Consider the following 11,309-nt stretch of genomic DNA (forward strand, 5'->3'; position numbering starts at 1 on the left):
CCCCCTGAGTGGCACCATCCACCATGGGGCAGCTTTCTGGGGCGGGGAGCAGGGCAGGACAGCTGACTGGATGTGGGGGAAGGGGCAGTAACCAGCACAGCAGGTAGAAGAGTGGCTTGGGAACAGCACAGAGGAACCAAGCAAGACAAGGCCTGTGTCACCTCCTGGCCCTGAGATTTGGGGGGCTGGGCCTCGCACAGGAGAATGATGGGTCAACGCCACTGGCAGAGATCGGGGGCAGGGGGGAAGCAGTGTCCTCCAGGCAGGGAGCACACGGAGGGCGAGAGAACGTGCCTAGAGCACGTCGAGAAAAAGTGGAGTAATATCTGAAAGAACGGTCTTGCTAACGGCTAACAAGAAAATACATTTTTAACTCGCAGTCACTGAGAGTAGCATAAAACCTGCCTCTGAGGTTAGTAACAGGAATATCTATCCCACAGAGATGTTTACCTGGCAACTGAAGGAAGCTGAACAAACAAAAGAAGGTGTAAATCCTCCTTTACGTTCACTAGAGCTGGTCAATGCACATTCCAAAAGGAAAAAGAGTTTGTGGGAGAGGGGAGGAAAGGGTACACTACCTGATGGACTGCCATCACAAATTCACGGCCTGTAAAAAGGGTTTTTTGTTTGTTTTGTTTTGTTTTGTTTTGTTTAAATGGCCTTCAAAAAGTTGCTGAGCAGACAGTAGGAGTTCCAACTCTTTCCCGCTTCCTCCAGGAGAGATGGCACCAGCTGCCTCCCGTTATCAAGAGAAAAGAAGAAACTAATTTCTGCTATCAATCTGCTACGTGAGAAACAGAAAAGGCTAACATAGCAGTTTCTCAGCTGTCTTCTGCTAATCGGGCTGCAGTCATAAGTCCCCCGTCCCCAGCGTGGCCTAATAAAGAGTCACTGGCGCTGTGTCCTCTCTCTCTTCGGAGAAGGAGTAAATAAACTTTGCGCTTCTGTGTATCCTAAACGTTGTCTGAGAAATCTTTCTCACCCGCGTGCAAACTTCACACCCTAACAATAACCATCGTGACAAGTCTGGATCTCCATAGTGCCTTTGATTACAGGAGCTCAATCAAGGCGTTTGGATTTGGATTGCTTTCACAGGTTTTATCCTGAAATCTTAGCTTCCTGTCTCCATCCTGTCCCCCACCTGGGAGTACCCGTGAGACCGTGGTTCCTCCTTCTGTAATACCTCTCCCCTCGGCTCATAGACTGTCAGTCAGTGAAGATTTTTTTTCTTTGGTTGGTGGATTATATCGTCGGCTCCCTGTTAAAATGTATTCACACACTGGGGGGAGTGAGCGGCACTGAGTACTAAATCATTAAGGATCCAACAGACTATTTTGTCCCATGGCTGAGAGTAGGACTATGAAGGACGGGGACAGGAGAGGAGTATTGTTGACGGCTGGAAGGGAGGATGAAAGCGGCTGCAGCACTGATTTCCAGGGAGGTCACGCGGGTGGGGTGGTGCTAGGGGCCAGCCATGAGCACAAGCATCAATAATAACCTCGCAATTTGGGGAGACATTTTCCTTTAAGCTCATATTTTTTGGCTTTATTTGGGGGAGGGGTCGGAGGGGTTGTGGGGGTGGGTAGCCCCTTAGTGCCTGGCGTAGCGTGCTTTGGGAGACGCCGGGAAAGCCTTGGGAGTGGAAAGTTGCCATTCACCTCTTGGTGGTGCCACCACGGGCACTTGGGCGCTCTTGGAACCCATCCTCCAGGGAAGTGAGTTTCGGAGCTGGCCCGGGGTAGGTGGCTGCTTGGCGGTTAGGAGCTCATTCGAACGGCCTGTCATTCTTGGAGTCTGCGAAGCTGGAGACTGGCACAGGCTCTGTGATCCGCTCCAGTTTCCCCCAGCTTGCCACCCTCGCCCTGGCCGTTTACAAATGGGGGGACTTTGGACACACAGAGGGACCACAGGGAATGGACAAGATTTTTCCCTCTGTGCACACCGCTCCAAGTCCTCAACTGCGGTGGCCATTCTCCCCTCCAGGCTAACTCAGGTCGTCTGTCTCCGCCCCATTTGCCCAGCCACACACCGCCCGACTTTCTGCTCTCTGGCCGTCTGGACTCCTTCCGCTCTGCCCCGCCCCCTCCCGGCCGCCACCTGCACCCGAAGCGCTCCTGCCCAGGTTCAGAGGTCCGAGGTTCCGCCCCTGCCGAGGTCCCGCCCTGGGGAGCCTGCAGCGCCTCTTGAGCCCAGCGGCCGGCGGACCTCCCGAGGGCGCCTCAGTCTCCGCAGCGCCGACAACTGGCCCGACAGGGGCGCGCAGGCGGCAGGGCGGGCTTGGCGGGAACCGACCGCATGCAGCCCGAGTGCGCCGGCGCAGTGGCCATCCCGCGGTGCATTGTGGGAGAAGGGGCGGAGCGTCGTGCGGGAGCCTGAGCGCTTCAGCGGCTGTTGGGCAGGGCGGCTGGCTTCCCGGTGGGCTCTGAGGGAGAAGCGAGCAGCCATGCAGGCCCCAGACGCAGGTGCAGCGGGAGGCGCAGGCGGTGAGGCGAGCGATGCTGGGGCAGGGGGTGTCCCTGCAGGCCCCAGAGGCACTGCAGGATGCGGCGGCGCGAGACCGGAGGGCGCTGTGGCTGACAGGCTCCCTCGGTTGAGGGGGCATCGCACGCTCCAGGGCAGGGTGAAGAGACCCGGGTCACGGTGTCGGCCTCAGCCTCGGAAGGAGGCCCTGGGCGCAGAGTGCTGGAGTCGTATCCTTTGCAAAGAGCTCCCAGGGTCAGGGCACGGATGGCCTTGGACGGGCAAGGAGAGATTCGAGGGGCCGGGCAGGGGGGACGTCCTGAAGAGATGGTGTGTGAGGGGTCCCGGGTGGGCTGAGGGACGGCCTCAGAGGAAGGACGCCCGAGGCACGAAGTCGCCTTAACGGCATCTCCACCAGCGCCCTCACAGAGCCTTTCCTGCCCTTCGTGGAGGCGGAGATTGCCCACCTGTACCTGGCCCCAGGTGGCGGACACCTCGCAGGGACGGTCCACCGGGAGTTCGCAGTGATTGGCAGTGGCCTGGTTCTGTAAGTGCCAGGAAGGGGCGGGGCTGAGTGGGACTGGCAGCCGGTGATGGAGGCAGTCTCAGCTCGAGGGGGGGGCGCTGTTGAACGCGTGGAGACACCTAAGGGTTAAGCCTGTGCTGAGCCTGTCGCTGCCTGACGGGAGCGCTCTAAGCAAGACACCTAAGGATTAGGTCGAATGGCCACGGGGCTGGGGCTGGGGCTGGGGCTAGGGCTGGAGGTCGGGGGAAATGAGGAGTTAGCTCCGCTAATGTGATTTTCCTTTTCCCTCACTTTTAGCCCAGTAACTGCTGAAAACTCTGGCCTCCTCCAAATTTCTGTCACCTCCTTGCTCAACCAGCTTTCCGTGGTGGTGCAGACAGACCATGCAGCGCTTTGTGCCCGGATTTTCGCTAAGCCTCTGCGGGGAAAGGGCGGTTGAAGTCCGGTCTTGTGTCTGTTCCTGGGCAGCGCAGCCCTCCCTAGGTCAATGATTCCTGTAGTAGTGGCCACTTTATTGGGCGGGGGGTGGGGGGGAAGCTAATTGTTTGACTGCACTGACCCTTGGGTGCTCTCTACCCACTCGTTCGGATTGCTGCGTAAATGCTTGTTACCACTGAAAATAAAACGGAGCTACTTTTCTGTGTTTGAGTTTCTTTTCAGCTGTTGCGCGTCCGGGTTTTCTCACCTTTGTCCTCGGGTTGGCGCAGAGACCCTGGGATTCGGAGAGTCAAGTAGTGCAAGGTAATGGAAGATAGTTTAGGAAACGCAAGAAGATGAAAACCAACTGAGTCTGGGTCCTGTCTCAGCATTAATTACCCGTCAGCATTTTGAAATACTTTTGTACTTTTATAGTTTTATTATACATTAAATGTACAGCAGTCATACAAACATATAAGGTTTTGCAGGTTTAATACTAGGCCTTTTGCCCGAAATGTTTTTATGGTGACCTTGGAGCTTCACCTCTTTCTGAAGAGCTTCAAAACCATGTTATTGAATGGATGCGTGAAAGATGCATTACAATGTAATTGTTGAGCACGTAACTTGTTCTAATTTTTTCCCCTATCAGACATAAGGATTCATAGGGAGTCTTGTATAAACATCGCTGCATGAATGGTTGTTTCCTTCACATGGATCCCAAGAGGTAGAATTACTTTCTATTTACTTGTTTAAGGCTCTGGGTCTGCAGTGCAAAGTTGCTCTTTAGAAATTGTGCCCTCCCACCAGAATGCCGGTTTCCCCACATCCTTGTCACTGCTGGATCTGCTTCCAGGCGAAAATTGAAGAAACTTTGTTTGCATGACAAGAGCAAACAATCCAGAAACACTAGAATAAAAATTTTGTGGCTTCCCAGTCCCGTTTCAGATCAGTGAAGAAAAGTGCCAGGACGATTGGTTAAGTGTTTTGGGGGAGGGAGGGTTGTAGTGTTGGGAAAATACAATTAAAAACAAAATCACCTGCCAACTCCGGTAGCGTCTCCACAAAGGTGGAAAACAGTTTTATTATTGAATAAGCATTGCACCAGAATGTGATGCACATCATGGGCAATCTGCTAAAAGACTGCAAAGACAGAAAGAAATCTCACCCTTTTACAGAGCCAAGCAGATACAACCCATTGTACACAGGCTCTCAAGACTGACAGTAGCTAGTCGGCAAGTGAGATGATTTGATGGCACCATCTCTTGTCCATAGTTCATGCTAAATTTACCTGGTAATTGGGGTGACCAAATGTGTTAGTTAACTGGTGTTACAGACTGAATGTTTTGTGTCCTCTCCCCGCCACCCCCCCCCCATTCATATGTTCAAGTCCTGACCCCCAGTGTGGCTGTATTTGGAGATGGGGCCTCTAGAGGAATAGGAGTAGTTATGGCTACGGGAGGTCTTAGGTTCGGGGCTCTCATCCAATATAATTAGCGTGCTTATAAGAAAAGACAAGAGAGCTCTCGTGCTGTCTCTCAGCACACACCCACTGGGGCGGAGCTTTGTGAAGACACAGCGGTGGACAAGCCAGGAAGGTAGCCCTCACCAGAAACCAAATTTGCCGGGACCTTCACCATAGATGCGTAGCCTCCAGAACTGTGAGGAAGCAAATGTGTGCTGCTTAAGCCAACCAGTCCGTGGTTCTTTGTTACAGCTGCCTGAGCAGACTAGTACAATTGACTTCATCCAAAAGAAAAAAAAAAAATAATAAAGAGTTCTCATATCTTTATGAAAGGAGCTACATTTGCAACTGGGAGCAAGGTGCCCACTGAAGTTAGGCTTCAGTCCTCACGCAGAAACTGGCAGATAGGGGTGCTCTCTCCCCTGATGTTTACATCTCAAAGAGAGGGTTCCTAGGTCCTTGAAAAAGACCTTCCTGGGTGACAAAGCTGCCAAGAAGCTTTTTAGCTTTTAAGAATGTGTACGCCCTTTTCAAAAGAGACAGAGAAAGAACTTAAAAATTCTCTGAAGTGAATGCTTTGACAGTGTGGTCCCCAACCCCTGCGGACCGGTACCGGCTTGTGGCCTGTTAGGAACCCGGCCAAACAGCAGTGGGCGGAGCTTCATCTGTATTTACAGCCACTCCCCATGGTTCCCATCACCACCTGAGCTCCGTCCGCCTCCTGTCAGATCGGTCACTGTCTCCCATCACCCCCAGATGGGACCGCCTAGTTGCAAGAAAAGAAGCTCAGGGGCTCCCACTGATTCTGCGTTATGGTGAGTCGTATAATTATGTCATTATATATTACCATGCAATAGTGATAGAAATAAAATGTCATGTGCTTGAATCATCCCCCCCGCCCCCGCACCCCCAGGTCCATGGAAAAATTGTCTTCCAGGAAACCGGTCCCTGGTGCCAAAAAGGTTGGCGACAGCTGCTTTGACAAAGGAGAGGAGGAGGAGTCTCTTCCCTTAATCTTCAACAGGGAGAATTAAGCCTCTTATTCTTATTAACAGTTTGCATTTGTCCTTACTCTCTCTAAAACACGACGTGTCCTGCCAACTTGCTGAACTCACTAATCAGTCTAGTAGCTCCTTTGTCAGATCTTCTACATAGACGGTCATGTCTGCAAACAGAGGCAGCTTTTCTTCTTTCTCGCCGATCTGGACGCCTTTCGCTGCCTGGTTTCTCTCCTCATAATGGGTTGCATTTTCCTGCTTCTGTGCACCCCTGGTAGTTTTCGACTCGATGCAAGACGTTGCGCCTTTTTCCTAGACTGCTGGGTATTTCTGTTTTCCTAGACATGTCCATGAGCTGTGTTCTGGGATGCTGTTAAGTTACTTGGAAACAGTTTGATCCTTGCTTTGAAGTCTTGCTTTGAAGATGTGCCGCTTGGGGCCAGGGCAGCTCTTAGTGTACGATGAATTTTCCCACGCTACGGAGGCGAGACCCTTCTGAGCGCCCTGGCCGATGATGAGACTCTCCGTCCTGGCGGGTGGGAACAGCCACCAGTCCCTGCCCTGCTCGAGCACTGGGCAGAGTTACCTTGCATTTTCTTAGCGGGTTTGAGGGGGGTACTTCCCCTGGCCTCAGGGTAGTTCCCTCACAATGCTTGTGCTCATCAGTGGTCTGTCTGCCAACTGCTCGACTAGTCAGGCGAGACCCTCTGTGGATACCCAGGGTTCGTTCCCTCTGCAGCTCTTCTCTCTCGTCCTCTGCCCTGCAAACCGCAGCTGCCGGGACACTCTGACCCATCTCCTAAACTCTGGGTGTCCACTGGGCTCCACCAGGAAACTCTCTCTCTCTTGTTTTTTTTTTTTTCCCCTCTCTCTTTTGTCTTTTTTTCTTTCTTTCTTGATTCTTTGTTTGTTTGTTTTGTTTTTGAGACAGAGTCTCACTCTGTTGCCTGGGCTAGAGTGCCATGGCATCAGCCTAGCTCACAGCAACCTCAAACTCCTGGGCTTAAGCGATCTTCCTGCCTCAGCCTCCCAAGTAGCTGGGACTACAGGCATGCGCCACCATGCCCAGCTAATTTTTTCTATATATATTTTTAGTTGACCAATTAATTTCTTTCTATTTTTAGTAGAGACGGGGTCTCGCTCTTGATCAAGCTGGTTTTGAACTGCTGACCTTGAGCGATCCGCCCACCTCGGCCTCCCAGAGTGCTAGGATTACAGGCGTGAGCCACCTCACCCGGCCTTGATTCATATTTCATAGACATTAATTACTGATGCGTCGTCAAGAATTTAGCTCTTTTACAACACTATCTGCTCTGCCTTCCCCGCCTCACCCTCCCTTTATGGTTCTATTAGATTCTATTCATTTCTGAGGGGTCCCCCCCCCACCCTGTGTTAAAAATGGCCCGGTTTCTTTTCATTTGGTTAGTTTCTGTAATGTCATCATGGTAATATTTTAAACTATCTCCCTTATTGTCCTCTGTCCTGTCTGTCGGGCTGGTTCTCTCTAGGCTGACTGACTGCACAGCTGTCATCCTGGGACTTCCCTTTGTCCTCGGCTGGAATCCAATCCTGCCTCCCATGTATTGCTCTTTACTATTTTACTCCTTACTTTTGTTTAGGTGTATTTGTTTTGTAACTCAGGTTTATTGAGGTACAATTTTCATACTGTAAAATTCACACCTTTTTGGTGTACTGTCCTATGAATTTTTGCAGGTGCATACAGCCGGTTGCCACCACCACGACATTTCCAACACCCCAAATGTTCCCTCCTGCGTGTATCTAATCAACTCCTCCCCCAATCCCTGGCCCCGGGAACTCTTAAGAGTCGGGTGAAACAAAGGACAGCCCTTTTGCTGGCTCTTCGGGGAGCCATTCCACAGGTTGAGACGGACAAGCAATTTCTTTGGGAAGAAGGTCCACATTGCTGCTGCTGGCACTAGCTACCTGGCCCAGGTGTGCTGGCTGTGGTCCTCATGGCTGCTGCTGATCTGCGTACTGGGGGATGTCACTGCTCTCTTACCATAACAGCAGCACCTCCTTTCTTCACCTGTTCTTTCCCTGGTGGTTGCAACGTTTTGACTAGAGTCCGGCGATCTGCAAAAGTTGATTCTGACGGTTTTTGCCAGCTCATTAGTTGCTTTTGTGGAGGAATGGAGCCCTGGAGTTTTCTACTACCTACTACTGTTTTTGAAGTTGTCACCCAGAAAATCCATGCATCATATTTTAATTACTAAATAACCAAGGTCTACAGCCAAATACAGGGAGGAAAGAAGTAAGGGAGGGAGGGGTTGGAAGGAAGAACGTAAAGAGAGAAGGAAAAAAAGAGAAGAGAACAAACGGGAGAGGAGAGAGAGACAGAGAGAGGGAGAGAGACACACAGAGAGAGAATAAGGAAGCAAGCAAGCAATAGTCTTGGGTTCTGGGGTAGATGCAGCGCAGCTTGCACTCAGAGGTCTTAGTGTGAGGCCATTGGCAATTAGCAAACCTATATAGTTTTTAACTTTGTTACCCCAAAGGCTACGAAAAATGGTGGTGACTCGATCACTATTTTCAACAACTGCGGTGATGTTAGAGACTATAAGTTTTATATGTCATCACTAAAGTGGTAAATGCGGATGTGTTATCCCTATATCAGTGGGGCAGAAGTCATTGCTTTAATTGACCAAATATGTACAGCTTTTGCCTCAAACAAATAAAGATATTTGTAAGACAGCAGAAACCTCATTTGAACTGCAATTGCCCTCCGTTATCTTCCCAATTTATCCCTAATATCTTCCTCTGAGGCTATGATGATAATGATGGTACCTATATTCTGCTATGTTTTAGTAACGATTTTACGTATGTGAAAAAAGTGGGATAATTAATAATCATAAGGTCAACTATAAATGATGCAACAGTGTCATTTGCAAATGAAAATAAAGATGGTGTTTCTATGCCAGAAAAAAATGAAAATGAATATATCTCCTAGTTGTCTGACTCTATGTCCCATAGCTAGGGCAATGAACCATCCCTCTGAGAAGTTCCTTCACTGCTCCAAAGAGTGGCCCGAGTATTTGCTAAATGTTTCATAGGGCTATGGTTTCCAACTTTAAAGTTATGTTAACCGTGTAAAATAAAAATTGAAGCCATTCAGTGGTAATTCCAGAGATAGCACATCTATTCTCGTGTAAATTAGGGATGCGGTTTGGTTATATTATAGCAGTAAGGCAGTGCCTGAAATAGAGAAGAAAAGAGAATCAAGTTTCAGAGATCTATGGTCTTAGAGAAATTATCAAGAAATGATCAGTTTGGGAAGATAAATCATGGTGATCACGTGAAAAAGCTGTAATATTCACGAAATCAAGTCATGAAACAAGCAGCATATACCAAGGCGTGATAGTAATCTAAACTTAACTCAGGGTACTGTGTTGTGTAAAGATTCTAAATAAATAGATTGAACACATAATCTTACTTTGGCCGGTGATTATTTTAATGCAGTGTGAAGCCAAGTGATAAATCTTGATAAGGCAATCAATGTCAACATGGAATCTACTGATATTACTATCGTAAAAACAGCGTAATCACATACACCTCGGGAGATGAGTAATGCTTAGCATTGCCCATTAGATGGATTCCTTATAAATCATAGTAATGCCACACAAATCACATTTGTTGATATGACCAGAGCATCCAACATTTCTAACATTCACGTGGCTTACTTTTGAATTGCAAGAAATATTGAATGTCCCCAAACCAAGACCTTGGAAACAGCGTGATAAGCAGGTTTTCCGTATCTTCAAAGGCCATTCAAAGCTCTGCTGTGAACTCAGAAGAGCAAAATCTAGGAATTTTAACTGATTTTAAATTTAAAAAGTAAAATTCCCATTTTAAATTTATTTAGCCAAACGTTCACCTTTTAAAAACACAAATGCAGAAGTACCCAATTTAAACTTTCCAAGAAACGGATACCGGTAAACTACACAATAAGACAGGGCTATAAAGTAATGAAGACAAGAAATAGTGATAGTCATTGTGGTGGTTTGCAAAGTGACCACAAATCCCTCCCACCCCCGTATGTGCCTTTGCAGAGTGACTTTGCCGTTTGCTCCTCCCAACAAGGGGCGAAGCCAATTTCTCCATCGCTTAGACGTGGGCTCAACCCTGTGACTTGCACAGGCAAAGGGACATAGCAAACTTGCCACAAGCAGAGACTTTTGAAGCACTCGTACCTTGGACATTGCCCTCTCTTGCCACGGGGGAGCCCTTTGTCACCGTGATGTGATCGAGCTGGGGCTGACCTCCTACAGGGTGAGGGATCTGTGGAGAGAAGAGGCAGCCATCTCACTCATCGTAGCCAACTTGGACAGGTGCGTGAAGATGTTCTAGATCATCCAGCCCCAGCCGGTTAGCCTAAATGAGAAAAACCGCCCAGTCAATGCCCACAACTGAGACCAGTAATAAATGCCGGCTTGAAGCCATTAAGATTGGGGGCGATGTGTTTTGCAGCAAGAACAAACTGAGTCAGTCTTCACGTAGCTTTGTCTAGCTTTCATGCAAGTAATATCTTTTTCAGAACCACCATCATTACAACAGAAGGTCGACAAAATCCAGCACGATCAAAGCAAAAAATTAAGTTAAATGTAATTTACGTTATAGCAGGATATGAAATTTTTAATTTATCAAAATTAATATTTACGAATACTTCCCCATAGAAACTACGTTACTGTGCATTAGTGTCACAAATTCTGACATAATATACAAGATTAGACATTACATTTGATAGACTATTTACCCAATTAAACATCGCACCCAATAAAATGTAAGGCACTGGGAAATCTTAAAATTAATTTCTCTGAAAGAGCCTTTTCCTTGATCGGATGGTTTCTCAAGATCCCGCTTTGATAGAGTCTTGGTTATCTGGCCTGGGCGGGGGGCTTTGATTCTGCCCTTCTGATTTAGTTTCTGCTGATCAGAAGAGGAAATCAACGTGGCAAAGGTGTAGGAAGGTGAGTGAAGCGCTGCTTGAGATGCTGATGGCAAGTGATGGAAAGACGAAGAGGGCAAGAGTGACAGGGTGTGACCTAGGCGCTGACAGAACGAGAACCACAAAGAGCAGTTAGTGCCACAGGTAACCTGCAGACGTTTGCATAAGTTATAGTAAATTCTCCTTTTCCTATTTCAGGATAAAAGGAAAAAAACATGGTAAAGTGCACTCTCACGTCCACATGAAACTGAGAGAAAGAATGTAGCAGGAAGAAAAGAAAAGAAAATGAAAAACTTGTCAACAAATGGCTTTTGTTGTCCTGCACAGCTACTGCAAGATGAGAGGCAGAACGGCCAAAGATACTCCTTTATGGCAGCTTGTGTCAATAATTCACTTCACAAATAGTCCCAGGCAAGAAACCAGATGGCAGACAGTTAGCAATCACACGTGAAACATACTGAGGGAAACATTTGTGCACACTTT

At 48.5% G+C, this 11,309-nt stretch overlaps 1 long non-coding RNA gene across 1 annotated transcript; it reads left to right on the plus strand.

Annotated features, from left to right (window-relative positions):
- Nucleotides 1-2,327: 2,327 nt before the first annotated feature.
- LOC142866406 (uncharacterized) lies at nt 2,328-3,625 on the plus strand. Its single transcript, XR_012916385.1, has 3 exons — nt 2,328-2,690; nt 2,879-3,007; nt 3,284-3,625. It is a non-coding gene; the product is annotated as an uncharacterized LOC142866406 (long non-coding RNA).
- The last annotated feature ends 7,684 nt before the right edge of the window (nt 3,626-11,309 follow it).

Source organism: Microcebus murinus, unplaced genomic scaffold (assembly GCF_040939455.1).
Source record: "Microcebus murinus isolate Inina unplaced genomic scaffold, M.murinus_Inina_mat1.0 scaf005_hap2_Mmur4.0, whole genome shotgun sequence".
Taxonomy (NCBI): Eukaryota; Metazoa; Chordata; class Mammalia; order Primates; family Cheirogaleidae; genus Microcebus; species Microcebus murinus.